The following is a 21,242-nucleotide window of genomic DNA, read 5'->3' as shown; positions in this document are numbered from 1 at the left end:
TTTGTTTTTACATTGTTTGCTTAGCTTAACACTTTGAGTTTAAAGAAAAAGATGATAGAAAGGGAAATATAGGATTAAAGGCGCAGATCAATAGCTTTAAGGTAGAAGTAGATTTCGAACATGTAGTCCAAATCTAGCACATAGTGTTGTATGATAGAATTATGTATGTATGAGCATGAATTTTTATAAAACCTCGCTAACATTTCCAGTGGTTGAAGCTAGAAGAGAATATTCCAAATAAGTTATGTGAAATGAATCGCGCTGCAACTTTTTTTTATTAACGTGCAAGTGTGAAACGAGAAAAACCAGCCAGAACCATAGTAATTGTTGTACCGTCTCATTTGTGCGATGTTTTTGTTTGGAAAGAGTAGTGTGTGTATGTGATAATGATTTGAAAGAAAACCAGTAATAGGGTGACTTTTTTTCTTTTAAATATGAAAATGTTTGAAAAGAGTAAGTTTATAGATAACGGTTTAAGGATAGTTCTTGCAGGCGAGGTTATGATTAAAATATTCTGTTTAGAGACAATCAATTGAAAGACTAAGTACATCTTTCCCACCATGTAACCAGTGGCAAAGCAAAAAAATGTAATAAAGCGATATTCATTATAATAAATCATTGATAGATTTGGTAGTAATTTAGTGTAATTAAATCCACAACAGTAATAAACCGTCGAGTTTATGTAGATTAGGGTTTTGTTATCTATAAAACATGTATTTTCATAATTTTGTTTATTCCATAACAATGCAACGGTGTGGGGGGCTTATATGGGTATCAAGGTAGATATAAGCACATAATAAGGTCAGTATCCGGTTTGACAGGTGAGTGGAATAATTTTCCTTTTGATTACACTATCCAAATATCTGTTATATCTGAAAAAATGATGAGATTAAAACAATTTTTTAATTATTCATGGAAATCAAGTAAAAAACTATCAAAATAAAAAATAGAAAAAAAATATTTAAAATAAAATCATACGAGATCTGTTTTTACTCACGACTTTTAACTTAAGATCTCGCTAGTTTTCTTCGGTATAAACATTAAATTTTTTCAGTATTTATTTGTTTTATTTTTGATAACTGATTATAAATTGTTTAATCTCACTATTTCATGATAAAATCGTCATATTTTTGGGGTTTTGGGTTGGGCCATCCGGGCATCTGATTGAAGCGATTCTTGAGGAGAGCATTGGGTTACCTCACCAGCAAGGGATCGTGGATTGAGGACGGGTCCGTCTCCCCACCCAGCTGAGCGCTGTGCGTTGCAACGGCTTGATCCAGACGCTTGTATATTTAATTTGTACTTTCGATGGAGACCATACGATCCTACCCCTATTTAGAAATGTAAGTGCCTCTGCTTACTTTTCTTATCCCTTGTAACAGTCCATTCAAAGACTTTTTGAATATATCTAGTTGATGAATCTTGAACAAGTTGCAAAGCAATAGTTGCTCGCTGCTACTGGCTGTGCCTTGCTACCTGGGTGGTTGAAATACATACATACATACAATGGGTCGACTCACGGTATATTCTTGTATACCCCTAGGCCCTAAAGTGCATCTGGGGCCTCCGACCGCCAAGCGGCTAACACCTTTCCTCTAAATCCATTTCTTAACGTTTGGGATCATACGAAGGATCAATCTTCCACTTTAGAGCAATCCAGCAGTTGGACAGGTAGTCAGAAAGATAATTTCTATCGAGGAACTCGTCGTTAGTGGGTAAATATCATCCGTAAAAGCAACCATCTTCACTCCCTTTTTAACAGTTGAATATCCAGGTCGTAAATCCTCGTTTACGGATTGCATTCCAAGGCATGGCGCTCCACTGCGTCTCCCAAGTTTGCTACTCTGAATTTTTGGATGCAATGGATCAGTAAGTATACCTACTTTTCCCATAACTCCACCTGAGGCCTCTGTTTAAATTGTCCTTTAATGGTGGGAGGCCATACTCTGTGCGCTTCATGGCATACCCATAGACGAAACTAGTTTTAGCAATACCTCTTCTTACTACGATTGAAAGCCCAACGACTCGAGAATCGACCTCTCCTCGTAATGGCTTCAGTTTCTCACATAAACCGTTCCTCTATAGCTATAGCTAGACGACTCGAGGCTTGATCTCTCTTTTGAAAAATCGCGAATAAACCCCTCCTCGTAATGAGTCGAATTTTACGTACAAATATCTCTCCTCTACACGACATGAGGGCTGTTGTGAGCGTTCATCGAAAGTTTTTGGCCTGTGTCATGCCGAACTGTCATAGTTCAATCTTAGAGACGTCTTCTTACGAGTGTAGTTCTTTCTACTACCTACGAGACCATTTCAGTGGATTCAGCTTTTGTTAACTCTCCTTTAAACGACTTGCGACATGACCTCTCCTCTAATAACTCAAGATCTGATCTATTCTCGTAATAACCCTCCTCTTGTTGATTCAAGGCCTGTCTCCTTCTGTCAGTTGAGATCTGACCTTTTGACGAGAATTCGAAACTTGACACCTTCTGCCCATCGTGTGGTAGTCCAGAGCAGCTTATCTTATTTAGATTCGTGCTTGACATAACACACGCGCGAGATTTAACGTAACGACTCGGATGAATCCCGACGAAGACGTCTCCCTACACTGACTCAAATTCCCCGTCTACGGAATAACTCCTTTCCAACAACCTCCCCAACGACATCTGACAGCAGATCAAGTCTTTCCCTCAAAGCCCCTTGGCTGGCAACCCTAAGATCTTCACTACTCATCTTTTTTAGTTAATTGGAAACCCAAGGGTAAATCCTAGTTTACGGATTGCAGCCCAAGGCACGATACGTCGTGTATCCCAGTTTGCTGCAATGGAAAGACTCGTGATATACTCCATGTATACTTCCTACTTCCTAATCTCCACCTCGGGCCACAAATCTAGTTCCCGCATCGAACTGTTTAACACACTATCTGTTAAAGGTGGGAGGTCTACGCTCCAAGGCAAAGTCATATACCAATTTCAGCAATACTTCTCATCATTACTACTCAAAACCTGAATTTTCCACTAGCGACTCGTGATCCGACCCCTCCTCGCATTGGCTCGCAGGTTAACGTACACATACCTCTCCTCTGCACGACTCAAGGCCCGATTTCTGCTTTAACGACTCGAGGTCAACACGTATATCCCTCCTTTTGTCGACTCAAGGCCTTTTCTCTCCTCTTGCGATTAAAGAACCGACCTCTTAGCATTAAGTCTAGAGGTTGACCACAAAAACCTCTCCTCTTAGAGACTCGAAGCCTCACCTCTTTTCTAGTGACTCGAGGTCCGACTTCTTATCACCGGGATTCGAGGTTCGCCACCATTTGTCTCACCCTGCGTCGAAAGCTACTCTACCCGAAAGTATTCAGCGCTCGTTGAATAACTCTTTTCCCAATAACTTCCACTGTGAAGAAGGTACAGCATTATCCCCGTAGCTTCTATCGTTGGAAAATGCACTACTCAGATACTCCACGATGGTAGAGCTTTTTCCACACGAACGCGGCGTATCGACGGCATGCGTTACGTAGAAGATGTTACCTTATCCTTATAGCTTCACTCCTCATCTGGGTTCCTCAGTGTAAGCACCATGTCGAATGTAATATTCTACAGAATGGGGCCCAGTATCGATCCTTGCGTTATTGGAACTAAGAGCTCCATTTGCTGGAGTATTTCACTATTCAAGTACTGTAGTAGCTTGTAGTCCCAGAAATAGCTTTCCACCAGTTCGCAAAGATATTTCAATATCCTCATTTTTATGAGCGACGACGTCATCGCTGGCCAGCTGCTGACACTGTTGAAGAATTGACTCTCTTGAATCTGTACAACTGTGCATCGCCCTTGGAGGCCGAACTGATTGTTGGAAAGTCCTGCATGCATCCATCTATGTACTGTTGGATGCATTTCATGATAACCTTCTCCAGAAGCTTTCTAACTGTATTCATTAAGCATTTTAGCCCAGAGACCAAGCAGTTTCCAGAATACCATCTGGATCCGGAGCCTTTTTCGACCGAAGTCGCTTCGACATGAGGATATTGCGCAGTTCGTCCAACGATATCCACTTTTCCACTTTTCTAACCCAGACACTTTCGTTGACATTTAACAATGATTATTATGTGAGTGTCACTCAATGGGCGGTCATTGATCTCTAGACAGTATTTCATACTTCGGACCTGATCTCTGACACGCCTTTCATAACTAGAAGGTGTCATTACTGAAGTTTCAATTTTCTGACAATGCAATGATCAATAACAAGACAATCGAGGAGGTGAAAATTCTAGTAATAGTAACTGTAGTAAGGATATAAAGGCATTGAGATGGAGGGAGTTAAGTTCCAGATAGACCACAATGAAAACCCTAGATAACCAAAAATTAAAGAGAATTTATTTTGGAGATTCAATAGGAGGACAAGGAATGCTGCGTGTTACGAGGCAGAAGCAATGATCTGCATCGAACAACGTTAAATGGACGAATATGCTGATATTACTGGGTTCAAATTCGGGTAAATCGGGGATATGGAAAGGTCAACCTCTAGCTGACTCGGTTTTTAATACGGTTTTGAGTTTCGAACATTACCTCTAACGATTTCCTCTAATCCTCAGAACAGTCTGTCTTCATTGGCCCCAGGTTCAAGGCATAGAGAACCCCAAATTTATTGTAATGTAAAAGGCCTTAAATGACATCTTAATTCACAATCAAAGTGATTTTAAAGTGTGATGAGACTTGAACGATCACTAATCATCTACGATACATCCTTTGCCAAGTGGATGTGTAGAAAACATCCTGAGATAATCCTGATGGGGTGTTCGCTGTAGAAATGCGAAAGCACTGCCTCCTTACGACGTAATATCGGTAAAACCGAGGGCAGATCGGACTTGAAGTTCACTCTCATCGAAAAATATATCCAGCCGTTTCGTTTCGAGAAAAAATTTCCATTTCCACTGTGATGGACTCTCAGGATTCGTTACAGAAAGTTATATCACATGCTATTTCTAATAGGTAATTGTTATAGTCTTAAATGAGCTGTTGCCGTAATTCTTTTTTCAGATTTTTATTACATTTTATCTTTGTCATGATTCGAGTTGGAACAGTAAGCATTTAACATTATTTGTTTTATATTTATTCATCCATTTGTACTAACAATGTTTATTCGTATTTGTAAACGCATGTCACCTCTGTACTTGTATGTTTGCATGTCTCTGCCTTATTCTGACATAAGTACCTTGTAAGCAATCCTATAGCTAGGCCAGAGTAGTGTGGTTAAGCTCCATCCGAAACAAATGCCATTGAGTAGGTACAACCAATCAGGAAATCATTATTCACCACGTACCGAAGAGAGCGTATAAAACATGTAATAAAATATTATCCATTTTTCGTTTTCATCATCCTGTGTCGTTCCCCCCTGGATTCGCCTTGTCGATCGAAACGATATATGGTGCAACATGGACATTAGATCGGCTCTAATTTTTTCTATAGAATTTTAATTATTTTTTCTACGTTTGTTAAACCAAGGCATTTCCTGCTAGATATTATTGTTTTAAAATGGAAGATAGAAAAATTATATTGCACCTAAAGTGTAAAGTGATACAGATAAACTAAAATTCCTAATTCGATCCGGTTTAATAGATATTGTGTACGTTGATGCTTTTCGATTTTCATGTTGGTGCATCCAAAAGTTGTATGCGGGGAAACCTCACAGCTTCAGCAACTTTTTGCCAATAGATCTTTGTGAATAATGACTTTCAATATGGTTAGCTGCAACTGCTACTCGTACGAGAAGCGCGAGGAATTTATACGCTCTCGATTCAATGAAACACCCTGCATTGCATTTTGTGGAGGGGGTTGGTTGAGGGTTATCATTCTATCTGGAATAATCTACTTTTGCTAATATTTATTGCTCATTTCTTCCATTAATGCTGCCTCAAAATATGCAATTGGTTCACTAACACAAAAACACACTTTATGGTTGAGTGGTTTCAAAAAGGAATTGGTCGTTTTTATACTTTGAGCCGTGTAAAAAATTAAGCTATTTCAATTCACACTTTAACAGAAAAAAATCTTCCCAAATCAAATGATTTGTAAATTTATACTTAAAAGCACATTTAAGTTGGGACAAATAATAGCTACGAAATGGTACCGATAGAAATATCACATCTGTACAGTTCCAGTGACGTTCGTCCCTGAAAGCACCAAGAGCAAATGTTTCAGTCACTTTCATGAATACGTATCACACATCAACAGTTATATGCAAAACTATAAACTTATATATGAACAAAAAAATCAAAACACAAGGTCTTGAAAGAAATTAAAATCATTGAATATTCTATGATACTATCACGGAAAGAAAAGTATAGTATTTTCAACAATAATCCACTTATATTCAATCATATTTGTCATTGATTCTCGACCAACTATAAATATGAAGCTTTCAACTATATATATATAGTTGATTATCTGTTTGTTTTTGTGCATTCTATAAAACAAATAATACATTCAAATATATGTGTATAATTGATTTTATGAATTGATCAATAAATGAAATAGATTCAACTATAAGGGTACAGTTTATTTAGCTATGGATTTGAAAGATTCAATTATATTATTATGATTGATTTGAAGAGGTCAACTATATATATTGTAGATTCGCCTACATTGTTTTTTCCGAATTTTATTTTATCACACAATTTATACATTTATTAAATCATAATAATCACCCCTGTGCTGTCGATGCTTTTGCTTACCTTTACTTGCTGTTGCTGGCCTTGCTGTTTTTTTTTTCGTTCTGCTCCTTTCGTGTCGGGAGCTGCTCTGATCTTATGGTTGAATCTATTATATTCATAGTTGAATGCGTAGAATCAATCATACAATTGAAGTTCAATCATCATCATATTTACAGTTAAATCAATTATGCTATTATAGTTTATTCTATTATATTTATAGTTGATTGCAGGAAGTCAATCAGCAATTTGTAGTTGAATCTATCACATTTATAGTTGAATCAACTATACCATTATAGTTGAATCTATTATATTTATGATTGATTGCAGAAGGTCAATTAACAGTCTGTAGATGTATCTATTATATTTATAGTTGAATGCCCGAATTCAATTATTCAATTGTAGATGAATCTAACATATTTATAGTTTAATCAATTAGCAGTTTATAGTTAAATCTATTATATTTATAATTTAATGCGTAAAAATCAACTACACTTTGATGATTGATAAAAATAGCTAGAATAATTGGAACAGTGGTCCCTACCGTCCCCTAGGGGGCGTTGAGAGCATTCAGGGGGGTAATAAGTCCAGTTCTTTAATTTTGAGAGCGTTGGGGGGGCTGAGGGGGGGTAGACAATCTGGTTTTTTCTTTTATAAATTCCCATTTTTAAGCACTTAAAACTACAACGACTATCTTGCTTCAAGTTTTGCAACGAGTTGCATACATAATAGACTCCCCCAAATTTGTATGGGAAATTGAAAACCTGTGAAATGTTATGCACTGCAGGCTGTAATTGATCCTAGTCCTAGTACAAGATATCATGTCAAATTTGGGCCAGATCGGATCACGGGAAGAGGTCGCTCAACGAGCCTGAAGTTTGTATGGGATTTTGAGACATTTTGTTCGGGAGAAACATTCAAAACCAGTTTTTCATCAATAACTTTGGTTCCCGTCGGCCTTTAAAAGCGGGGTTTCTAAAGTTTCAATTATGAGTTTCAAAATATTTCATCCCAAGACTGCCTTTCAATTAGAGTTAAGAGAAGAAAGTTGTTAGGCTTCAAAAATGGACTATCTTTTTAAGGATGGTTTTCATCACTGTTAATGAGTCGAGGCGGTCGAACATATTGACGCCTCATTAACAGTGCTGAATACCACCGTTAAAAAAGCTTAATAACTTTTTTATCTTAACTCTTATTGAAATGCAGTCTTCGGATAAATATTTTTCATAATTTAGGCTTTAAGAAAACCCGTTTTTGAAAGAAATCGGCAGACGGAAACCAAAGTTATTAATGAAAAACTGGTTTTTCATGTTTCTCCCGAACAAAATGTCTCGAAATCCCATACAAATTTCAGGCTCGTTGAACGACCCCTTCCCGTGATCCGATCTGGCCCAAATTTGGCATGAGATCTTGTACTACGCCAAGGTTCAATTTTAGCCTGCAGCGCATAACTTTTTCAAAAGTCGGGTCATTCTGGGCACTCTAGTGTATAGTTGATTCAACAATAAATAAAATAGATTCAACTATTATCGTATGATTGATCTTCTTCATTCAGCTATAAGTATAGTACATTCAACTAAGGGTTTATAAGGGTAAAGTTGATTTAGCTATAGATATGATAAATTGAATTATATTTTTATGATAAGTTTTGCAACGAGTTGCATACACAGTTTTATGCTAATTCGAAAAATTCACTTCAAATGTGTTCATCAACGTACAAGAAGCGCATCTCATCAAATAACACATGTGGACGGACAATCATGCCAAAACTGGTCATTTTTGCACTTATATCCCTATGGTTCCGAGGGCCTCATATTATCTTCAAAACGGCGAATTTTTGAAGTCGTATCTGATTTTTTATTTTGAATTTTTTGCCTGCTTAATGCGTATGTTTCCCATTTAACTATGTATGCCAAATGCGACCCCATTATAATGGCTCTAGTTCTACAAGGATTATAAATGCAGCCAAAAACAAAACAAAAAATCCGGCACGTGTATCAATCCGGCAGGACAGACAGTCTGTCTATCGGGACGGAAGCTCTCCACCAAATAAGGCCTTCGTCGTCATATCGTTGTCGTAACACTAACCGTAATATCTTCACGCAGGCAGCCCGGCCAAGCAGAGTAAACATTGTGGTGGAACACAAATGGCCCTCGGTAGGCCACCAGACTTGGTCCCAGTTCAGGGAATCATCATCGGCGCCATCACCACCATGTCCCTGGACACACTTTTACAAGGCACCAGCAGCAGCCGTGCTCGTTTATTTTGCTGACAGAAGAAGAAAGGGCCAGCTCTGGCGGAACGGCTGCTGTGCCTGTTCCGTTTTAATACTAAGCTGAACTGGGTCCTCTACTATCCCGGCAGGCATTTTTTTTCGTCCCAACCTCCTCGGAGGAACATAGCATGGCATCGCAATCGGGGAAAAACTTTTCAACGGGACACGACTGCCGGCTGCCAGTTGATGTTGAATAGGTGTCAGACCAAAGAAAAGTAGGAAATCCAAATTCAATAATTTTTGCGTCGAGTGACACAAAGGCTACAGGGCAGCACAAATGAAATTTAAATTTCAATTAAAGTTTTGCAGCTTCCTCCTTTAAGATTGTTTCGCTTGCTGATAATTTCTGCAAAAAAAAAAATCAACCACCATTCGGTTCTTGAAATTTGTTGTGTCACATTTAGATTTCAATAGAAACTAAGCGAAACTACCAGAAAATCAACTTGGGAATCCGTTTCGAAAATTAGGAAGAAATTTGAAGTTAATAAATAAGAAATAAATAAATTTTTCACAATGATGCATTTCGAAAACCACAAGAATTCTGTTTGGAATGAGCAGCTTATGCACAAAACTGATACTCTCTATTTGACCTCCAATAACGATGCCGGCCACGTCCTTGTCGTCAATAAATACTTTCAATTTTTCGATAATATTGCAACAAATCAACAAACTACATATACACGGAAAATAAAATAAAAGTAATATGTATCGAGTTTCTGGGGTTATTCTTTTCCACCCCTGTTTCTAGGTAAATTTTACCCCAAGTCCAAATGTGTTGCAGTCTTCGGGTAAAATATTTGTCTCAATTTAGGCTTTAAGAAAAACTTTCATAAAAAGCAACAGGCCAGTGAAGCAAAAGATTAATAATTAAAAATTAGTATTTTTTGCTTCTCCCGATTAAAATACCTTAAAATCCCATTCAAGCTTGTGGCTTGAGTAACCCCTCCCCATAGTTAGATCTTATTGAAATTTGGCATGTGACTTTCTGGGGAGCTAATATGTTCTAAAGCTCAACCAAATCATCTCAAATTTTAAACTGATACTTGGAGACCCAAAAGGCATCGAAAAAACATACGGGTGCAAAAAGTCAATTTTTGCAGCGGTCTTATAATTATTGCAATGAATCTTTAAAATTTGTATTAACGTTTGCTACATTTGGCATAAATTTCTAAGATATTTATTTGGTGCCTATAATCTAAGCGATCGCCTTTCCTAGCCTCATCATGAGCTAGGTTCCACTTCCTTGAATGTTGCATACAGTTTTGGGGAATGATATTATTTATTGTGGGATAAGATATTCCCCAATATTCGGATACGAATTAAATAACTCGAACGCGCACAACTTGTTCGGCACTTTTTATTTCACTTTTAGTTTTTTTCAGGTTTGGGTCTTTGCCCAGCAATTTTGTATATTTCACTGATAGTCTCGGGGACGAGTGTACACGGGAAGTTTCCCGTCGAAAAAAAAGGGAAGGTACACTGGAGTTCTCCCCTTTTTGTTTTTCACATTTTTGGGCGTGCACACCGTATCGGTAGTGAAACCAACAAATCCACCGGCGTGCCACTCGCGATTGCGATGGGATTCTTTCCCGAGGAAACTGGGAACGGGCTCGCGATCGGCCACGATTTTGTTCACGATCACGAACGAGTGAATTTCCAGCGAGCGCTTCGTCTAGGCGGCGAGCTAGAGCGTCAATTTTCTTTTCAAGGGTTACCGAATAGGAATCGGGGCACTGAACTACGGACACTTCACTGTGTGGCGCTTCCATAATTTTGTCAGCCACTTTAGATTGTTCGTCGAGCGTTGCCGATGGCATAGCAGCGATAAAAGAGCGCACAGTTGTAGGTAAGGCTCGTAGCCACAAGTTAGTTAAAACACTATCGGTACACCCTTGGCCGCCTAGACGGCGCATTTCACTCAGAAGCACACTAGATTTTTGATCACCAAGAACGATTCCAGACAAAAGGCTGGTCAAACGTTGTGTTTCCGATGGCCGAAAGTGGGAAATGACGGCTTCTTTCAACCGATCGTACTTGTCATTGGTGACCAAAGCATTGCACGTGGTTATCACACTATGAACAAACTTAGCTCGAGAACCGAGGGCTAGGATAACGGCATTGAATTTATGTTTATCAAGCCGTATCGCATTCACACAAAAAGCCGCTTCGAGGCATATAAACCAGGTCTCGATATCTTCTTGATCGAAAACCGGATAGTTTATTTTCGCGATCACAGGAGATTCTATTGTTTCGACGTCCACATGGAGATCTTTTGTCTCGACAGAATTAGTGGCGTCACTGTTCTCCATTTTGTTTTCGCGGGTTTTTCACTAAAGCGCGGTTTGCTAAATGGTTCACAGAAGTGGTTTAGTTTAACTTCGCGACTCGCGGTTTGACTTTTCGAAAACTTGTTCGGTCGGGGTTACCAATTTGGGGAATGATATTTTTTATTGTGGGATAAGATATTCCCCAATATTCGGATACGAATTAAATAACTCGAACGCGCACAACTTGTTCGGTCGAAAGTCAAGTTATAATTAAAGCTATTTACAGAGTTTGGGATACACAAAGGAATCACTTGCGATCGAGTGATCGCATTGTTCGCTGGCCGACGACCGTCATCATCGCACGTAGTGGTGTTGGTGGGCGATCGGCCAAACGATCATTGGATGATGATCATCGAATTTTTGGTGGTGTGTTGATCCAAGATTTTGTTCGCTTGTGCGGACGATCGGATGATTCCGCCACACAGTATATTTATCGTTGTTGATCATTGGAAAAATACACTACAATTTGAGTTCATATTCAAATAATTACCAAAAATGTAACTCTTAATATTCGTTCGAAATTCAATCCTATATTTAAAATTTTCAAATAACTTATATTGTCCAAAGCTCGCTTGAGTCGTCTAGCTTCCAGCAAAACACTCATCATTGCGCTCTGCAAATAAGTAGATGGTGAAAAATCACCCCGGAAGTCTTTGTGATTCCTTTATATTTTGGGTAGATACATCTCGCTGATTCCCCCCTGCCCCAAAAATATGGTTTCATACATTAAAGGATGGAAAACATCTCACACTACCAGTCAGCCAGCAAGGAAACACGTTAAACGAATCCCGAAAATCTACCGGGAGTCAGCTAGGTGAGCCTTCATCACTCAGCACCGGACAGAAAGGTCGCGGTGCCCTTCGTTGAACTGAAATTGAAAAAAATGGCTATTTTGCATTGAAGGATTGAAATTCAAGTGTTTTGAATTTTGTTTCAATATGATAGAGTTGTGAACTTCCTACCATTTGTATAAAGTTATAAGATGGCAAAGAATTTTTCAAAAAAAATCGACTCGACAACCACCGTCAGTTGGCAAATGAGATTTTTGATAAATATTTTATCTGTATTTTCATTCCATTCTATTTTCGTGCTCGGAAGAAGTGTCGGGAAGGTTAGACCTAGCTCTGGCAAAGGTCCTTTTTCCCTAGCCCTAGGAGGGGCGACCAAACGACACAATGCCTTGACTATGGTTATGGATTTTACTCTTCTGCTACAATACTACTGCATAGATCTATCAACAAGAGCTCAGGGCTCTATCATTTTGGTTTGAATTTTGGGGGTTCGGGAGGGAAATGCGTGAATGTTTACGATTCACAACACTAACTACTTGCCTCACGCAACGGCTTAGAGTAAGGAAATTCGATTAACAATGTTTAGTGCTTAGCTTTGGTGAAGAGCTGTGGGAGAAGATATTTTTCCTCATTTTCCAAACAAAGCAAATTTTCTTCACAAAATCTGTGTCTCAAATCATAATTTATCAAAATTGATATTTCAAAACGCCTCTAACCTAAAAAGTTGCCTTTTTGGTTAAATCAAACGAAAAAATTGTTGCAGAATTTTTAAAATGAGAATAAGGTATCCGGGTTTTGATTTAAAATTTTATATGGAAAATGCTGAAATTTGTTCGTTCGGACAATGTCACTTTAGTGGTTTTTCAAAATCATAGCATCTGGTGACTCTAAATTTCTGGTAATCTTATTGTTTTTTCTTCGAATGATAGAAAATTTAATGTAGATTATTCCTTAAGACGGAAAATCTGGCATTGTTGCCAGATCTCTTCCACAAAAATAGAATGCCCTGTTTGGGATGCTAGAATCATTTTCTCGGTCTTCCGACCGCTATGCGTCATCAGCCTTGTAGCAAAATTGTAGCCATAGTATTTCCCTCCATATATTTGAAATTCATTTGCATTGAGTGAGAACAAAATAGTCTATAAAAACCAAAATAGTGACATTCTCAGAACGCTTTTTTCCAAACCAAACTTCGAATAAAAATCCGGGTTCCTAAATCTCATTTTAAAAATATGAAATTCTGTCGTTCGTTATAATCTAAAAGAAAACTTTTTTGCAGGGCCGAATTAACACTAAACGTACCGGAGGCGGTCAAATGACGGTTTTTAAACTTTGAAGGATGATTACGCCTTATATAATTTTTTTTTTCGCCAATATTTTAAATTTTTTCTAAGTGTTGTGGTTTTCGAATAACGCATGTGGTATACCTATTCATACCGCGAGCGGTCAAATGACGGTTTTCACTGTTTTCGCTAAAACTTTCTTGTTTCTCAACCGATTTCTTTGAAGTTTATAGTTTTGAAAAGCCTATAACGTGACTCAAATATGTTTCTCAGACAATTTTCAGCTACAATCAATAATTTCAAAGTTATTTTAAGTCCAAAAATTTTTTTATGAAAAAACATGCTTCAGGAAAATTGCTATAAATTAGTTATTCAGTGCTCGAAAAAAATTCGCTTTGTGCATGAGAAAGCTGAAGTTAGAAGCTATATGCTGCACATACGGAAATTTTTATCAATTTTTTTTTTAGATCATGCCCACAAAAAAATGTAAAAAAGTAGTGTAAAACCCGTACTTTTCAATCAATCAACCGCCAAAGCTGTTCCTGTTACAGTAGATAAAATTTAAAAAGCGAATTGGAAAGGAGACGTAATTTGTCACATTTTGGCATCTTTAGATTTTGTGTAATACGAATACATAATTTATGACGACTTTTCAAAGGTAGCTGTTTTTCGAACTTTTTATCAATTTGGATTTTTTGAGACAATTCCTACACCTAAGCTCAGCTTTGCACTGGATTTTGAGTATGTTAACGTAAGGTTAAGGCAATAAAACTATATGCAAAAGGAAGCTGATTTCATACCGGTTCTAGTGGTGTAATTGCATTGGCGGTGCAATGCTTAGCAAAAATATGATAAATAAAACAGTGAAGTAGTTTCTGAATTTTGAAAAGTCAGCACAAATTCTTGCTTGGCAGACGGGCGCAGTGGGTGGTAATATCTCAAAGCTATTTTGCACACGAAGATTTTAGAATGTGTATGGTTCTTAAATTCTTTTGTTCTTTCCAAAGTTTGGTATTTAGCGCAAATTATTCCCCCTAGTAATCGACATCTAGCGGAAATGAAGACAATGATAGGAAAATACCTTTGGCGTGGAATGATGTTCAAAACAAACCGTGATCAGCTTTACCTACCGTGCGAGGAAGGTGGTTTGAGTTTAATTGATCCAGAAGCCAAATCGAAATCACTGTTTATCAATAATCTGATTAGAAATGATGATGAAGCTTATTTACTTGAACACCCACAAATGGAATGGATTGTGGAGGCAAGGAGAATCAAGGAAATTTCTCAGCTTGATACATCGAACAAAATTTATTGGAACTTCATCAATGGAAAATCGATAAAACCTTCGCCCATGGATCGTTTCCCGGATATGAAATGGAAAGAAATATGGATAAATTCCAACTCCAAATTGATATCCAGCACCGATCGATCGAGTATGTTTATGCTCTTCAACGATCTTATTCCAAATAAAGGAAAATTAAGAGCTTACAACATCGGGAACCTACAAGATAGCAATTGCTCAGAATGCTCACAGGAAGACAGCAACGAACACAGAATAAAAAAATGCACCACTTCGAAAGAATTATGGAATTGGCTAGAAAATGTTCTAAGAACAAATTTAAAGTTGACCATTGATAAACCTGAAGATTTGTTAAGTGTGAGGTTAAATAGTAACGATAAATTTTTAATCTTTTAAACGTATTTGTAGTGTGAACTGGTGATTTCTTAGTTTTAATAAAAATGTTTTAAACCTTAAAAAAAAAAATAAAAAATAAAAAAAATAAAATAAAAAAAAAGACGGGTGAAAGGAAACGTAAAAACAAACGAGCATTCGCTCAAATTTTCTGGTTTTACTTTCAGAAATATATTTATTATATTTTTGTCAAGCATCGCTCCGCTCCGCCAATGTAGTTACGTCACTAGAACCGGTATGAAATTTTCTTTCTTTTGCATATAGTTTTATCGCCTAAAGCTTACGATAACATACTCAAAATCCAGTGCAAAGCTGAATTTAGGTGTAGGAACTGTATCAAAAATCCGAATTGATGAAATGTTCGAAAAACAACTACCTTTGAAAATTCGTCATAAATTATGTATTTCGTATTTTACAAAATCTAAAGATGCCAAAATGTGACAAATCACGTCAACTTTCCAATTCATTTTTTGAAATTTTTCTACTGTAACAGGAACAGCTTTGGCGGTTGATTGATTGGAAAGTACAGGTTTTACACAACTTTTTCACATTTTTTGATCTTAAAAAAAATTTGATAAAAATTTCCGTATGTGCAGCATATAGCTTCTAACTTCAGCTTTCTCAGGCACTAAGTGATTTTTTTTTCGAGCACTAAATAACTGATTTATAGCAATTTTCCTGAAGCATGTTGTTTTCATAAACTAATTTTTGTGACTTTAAATAACTTTGAAATTATTGATTGTAGCTGAAAACTGTCTGAGAAACATATTTGAGTCACGTTATAGGCTTTTCAAAACTATAAACTTTAAAGAAATCGGTTGAGAAACAAGAAAGTTTTAGCGAAAACAGTGAAAACCGTCATTTGACCGCTCGCGGTATGAATAGGTATATACAAAGTGTCGGTATGTTTAGTGTTAAAGCATCGGGGGGTCCTGGGCAATTTTTCTTGGAGGGCCCTGTAAACCGATTTTATATAATTGTGTGCCTTCCCGATCAAAACAGACCATTTTAATCGTGCTAAGTGACAGAAGATGATTTAAGTATATTGCCTACTAATAACGATTATGTCTGCGTAGTTTTGTGGAACATATCTTAAAAAAAAAAGTTGATAAATCACGTTCAAACATTGCGGAAGAGTTAATCAACTTTTCGAAAAAAAACAACTCTGATTAAAGCTGTGAAATGCAACATTATAAAATTCGAGATTTATTTTAAACCTCTATTATCTTAAAGAATTCAAAAATAAATATTAAAACGTTTTTCATTCTACCATTGAACGCCTTGTATGTGCTTTATCTTCAGCAGAATAAATATTTCCCTCATGACAATTGGAATTTCTCTAATCACGCTCTTGGCTCATTTTCAACACCTTTCATGCTTCCTAATCTAATCTATCCGTCTATAATTTTCATTACTTTCATTTGAAATTCTTCCTGTTAGAATGTATACTTCACCGAAATGCCATTAATCATTAAATTAAAATCTTACCCATTGTTGCACGGAATAACTTATATTTTCAATATTTCAGCTGTTTTTCAATTTTTTTTCAAAAATTATACTGAATCATGTTAATTGGGATGTTTAATGGTGAAATGAGGTTTCTTACGAAATTTTCTACTATAAATTTGCATCTAACGATAGTTTTCATTTTTCTTGTTTTTTTTCACGCGATTTTTGTGCTAATTGTTAAACAAAACCTTAAGATTCCTTCTACGGCAAAAAAGGTTTTGCATCAGAACAAAACATTTTTCTTACCGATTTTCTTTACGACACGTTTATTGGACAATTTTAACACAATGATTTGGGAAAAAAAATTACGTTCTTTACATAACCAGAGAAAATATTGGATCGTGCAACACTTGGTCAGTTTAATCTCCTTCCTTTTTTTAAATAACTTTTAAAAATATATAAAAATCATTCAAGAAAATTCTGAACTTTTTACCAAAACTGTAAAACATTACAAAAAAAATTAATAAAGGTTTTCATTCAACTTTTTCCAAGACCGCAAGCTATTTTGACTGCTGCAAAAAAAGATAGACAAGTTTTGTATTTCTTTACTTTTTCCTATTCTGTTAAATGAGAGAATTTCAACGAATATTTAAGAAAGTTTCAACCAAAATTAAATTTAAGATGTTTTTAAAGGCAAAAATTGAAGTATTTTACAGGCTTTAATAAATTTGTTTTATTAAATAAAAGCTTTCTTAAAAACTTTTTTTTAGTAATTTTAGCAATAATTGTTATGAATCTTTCCAATTTTTAAAAACTGTAGAATTTATTTTTTTTTAAATGAGGCCGGAACAAATTTCGAACCCTTCTTTTGTCAACAACGGAAGAAGGGGGGACAAATAAATTGGTACAAATTGCACGATAGCTTTTTGCTACCAAATTTCATACTGTATCATTGCATAAAACCTATAAATCAAGTAATTTTTATCGAAAAATTCAATAGTATTAAGAATACAAAGGTGAAATAATTCTCATATTTTATAATTTGTTTTTTGGTCTTGTAATCCTTCGGATTTTTGAATTATTTTTTCGAAATTTACTAAAATACTTCCAACTTTATTTACTCTTCCTTCCTTCAAGTTTTTTGGAAATTTCGGAGGGAGGGGGGGGGCGGGTACAAAAGAAGAAATTGATATTTGTTTCAACCTTTCATTATCATCATGATCAAGTGGTGTATATTAAACAATGTTTAATGTTTAATGTTTTAATCAGTTATTAATGATTGATTTCACTCAACACCGATTCATTTTTAAAACTTATTAACTCTATATCACCAAACCTAGAGGCGATAGACAATATCTGTGTAAAGATTCGAGTTCAGGAAATTTCAGGAAATTCGAAATCTACCAAATTAACATAAGCACCAAAATGCTGTTTTCTTTAGTTATCAATTGAATTTTATGAACAAATTTTCGTAACAAGTTTTTATTGAAAAAAATTAATTCTAGAAAACTTATCTCTTTGATTTTCATATTTTGTTTGTATTTTTAAATAAATTCACCGAATTTTATTGTATAATTTTTTTGAAATTTTCAAAAAATATCAGCCGCATTTCTTAGTAAATTATTTTAAATTTTTGAGATACTTTATGATAAGTTTGTCTTTGTTTTTTTTAATATTGGATATTCGTTTTCTGAAAACAAAATCTTCTTTAAGTATTAATAATAGTTTCTACCTTCCGTTCTCGTCAGGACCCAATATTTCAATTGGCAGCGAAAAAAATTTAGTTAATCTATGCAAAGTTTCAAAAATGATTACAAGTAGCAACTTTGAGCAAAATTTCAATGTTTTTCAAGTGCTTCATTATGCAATATTTACCACAATATGTGGAATTACATAATTTTAGATATTTTTTAATGACTTACCGGATTTAATGTGCATTTTTGGTATTGTTATTATTTTCAGCTGGATTTTAATTTCAAAACTCCTCGACTCTCATGGGCGGGTCCTTTGCACGGGCCTGCACTGAGCTCAAAATCATATTTAAAAACACTAGAATATCCACCTAAACGTGAAAATTCAGTTTTTTTTTTCATTTAAAGTGGCTTATGTGCATTTCACTTGTCCCTCACCTAAGTTTTAAGGGACCGGATCATTATTCATCCGGGCGAGATTCCATAATAATCGGAACGCGCTCAGAATGACGATGCAGTGGCATCTCGCTTGCACGTATGAAAAGGTGTACCTACTTCGGTGTCTTCTGCGAGAAGCCAATTTTAGGAACTGTGAAATTATCAAGATTCGGAACAGGGGGCCACAATCATGAGCAACGATCTGCGAGAAGCAAATTTTAGGAAATGAGAAACGATCAAGATTTGGAACAAGGGGCCACAATTACGAGCGTTGTTAAAAAGTTTGAAAGCTTTTATCTCAAATTAATCACAGAACTAGAGCCAAAACTTATTTTTGCTGCACTCTAGACCAGTAAGCAATCACAATTATTGGGGAATGTATATTACAGGAAGGCTAAAAGCATAGAAACACTAGTCAAACTTGCCAATAGAGGCCGAGATAGGATACATTTAACGTACTACAATTTGGCTGATCATTACAGATGTTATTTTTCATAAACACAGAATGTTTTTAACCAATTATGTATAACAAATTTGATTTCTCAAGATGTTTGGAGATAATTCAAAAAAAATGGAAGACCGTTGAAGTATCCAAAAAAAGTCCAGAGTTAAAATCACTCAGAAATGAAAAGAAATCAATTTGTTATTCAGAGAAAAAAAATATTTAAAAATTCTTAAATTATTTTGACAACTTTTTCCTGACATTCCAAACCCGAGATGGAGCTCTCATTCCAAATTGAATACCCTTGGTATTTTTTAGAGATGTACCGAATATTCGGTCGGCCGAATATTCGGCACCGAATATCGCCAAAAAACCGTTAAGCCGAATATTCGGCTCACCGAATAGTTGAGCTAAGTATTCGGCCGAATAGGCCGAATAGGCCGAATATCTTCTACAGACTTATAAATTTTTCAAATATTTTTTGATAATTTATAAAATATGCTAATGTAATGTTGTAAAAGCTACACAATCGTTAAAAACTTATGGTTTCAGCAAAACATCTAAGGTGTATCCGCGTATCTTTCACTGTAGATCGTACAGGAAGATGCTGCACGGTATCGCTTTATACTTTGGTTATAGTTTATTCCAGATTTTCTGAATTTATTCGGGCTTGCCCATAAATCCAGTAAAGAATCCAGATAAGTTAAACTGGACGGAATATCCAGATATTGTTTAATACTTCCCGAGTTTTGCTCGGGTTTATTCAGATTATTTGCTAAATCGAATCAAAAACTCAAATTCCTCTTTTTTAGATTTTGTGTTCAACTTTTCAAAAATTTCAAAATATACATAAATTTTGCCTTTTTTTATTTTTTCTTCAAAAATCGTTCTGAATATCTGACCGTCTGGATACGTATGGTTGAAAGTATGGTTTGTCTAATGTTTAAGATTATTTATATTTTCAACAACTATTTTAAAGACATCTTGCTCAAATTCGACCTTCATTTAATTCAAGATCAAAGAAGCAATTTCAAAAATCTTGGCACATGTTTCGATATGTTTTATCCCAGATTTCACAGAAACGCAGTCTCTGTGGGGATAAACGCCCTAGAAGCGACTAGTCATCTGATGTCTTATCAGTTATTGGCGACATTTTAAAAATCAGAAAAACCCATTCTTAAAAAATATCTTGTAAAACATCATCCGATAAAATCATCTGGTTGAAAATAATCGACTAAAAACATGAGGGGCATTAATATGTAAGAAATAGAAAGCAATGCAATAATCGTTTAAGGGGTTTTCACTGAAAACTCAATAAAATTTTCGACCGAATATTCGGCCGAATATTCGTTAGGCCGAATAGTTGAAATGGTCAATATTCGGTATTCGGCCGTTCGCCGAATACCACTATTCGGTACATCTCTAGTATTTTTTTATTCTTACAAATCAATTCAAATGTTGAATTTTTTAACTCATTTAGTCTTTTTTTTTGTAAAAAATGTGAATAACAAGTTTCTTCTTTTTAAATTTTAAAAACCCTATTTTCTAGCTTTGCTTATTTTTATATGTGGATTAAAGATTCAGCTGAATCTCGATGAATTCAACCAATGATCAAGTTTATTGAACGATTGTTTGCTGTGTCGCTTTATTCATTATTTTATTGATGCTATTGATTGGTTCATAAAAAGTTTATCAGTAGACTCTACACTAGCGATAAGTGCTTCCGTATTTTTTTTTTTTGTTTGGAATTTTTTACTTCATTTTGTTATACAGATTCCGTTGCATGCAATTGAGAAAGCGACCCCTATTTGTACATACATATTAAATCTGTTTTAACAGAGATCGCTTTGCGAAAAAATGCTTCCTTTTATCCAATTCAGGATAATCCAATCGTCAATGTATTTTGTCTCCTTTTTTTCTGCGCCATATGTTTATGCGTTGTTGTATGTGTGTATTTGTATTCATGATGTTTATACACCCCCATTTCACCGATCCCATCGCACCTCTTTCAATATTCCATTTAAGCAACCAGCAGCAGTACCTACAACCCATTTTTATTTAAATCCATTGTGAAAATAACGTGATTTTTCTTCTCTTGTCCCCCCAATTCTGCCTTCCGGAAATCGTAACAAAAAAAAACTTAAAA

At 35.8% G+C, this 21,242-nt stretch overlaps 1 protein-coding gene across 5 annotated transcripts in view; it reads left to right on the top strand.

Moving 5' to 3' along the window:
• LOC129745322 (polypeptide N-acetylgalactosaminyltransferase 5) overlaps nt 1–21,242 on the top strand; it is a 361,703-nt gene that overhangs the window by 329,216 nt on the left and 11,245 nt on the right. The gene's annotated exons all lie outside the window — the stretch shown is intronic.

The sequence above is a fragment of the Uranotaenia lowii genome, chromosome 2, assembly GCF_029784155.1.
Source record: "Uranotaenia lowii strain MFRU-FL chromosome 2, ASM2978415v1, whole genome shotgun sequence".
Lineage (NCBI taxonomy): Eukaryota > Metazoa > Arthropoda > Insecta > Diptera > Culicidae > Uranotaenia > Uranotaenia lowii.
This window is presented reverse-complemented; position numbering and strand designations above follow the sequence as displayed.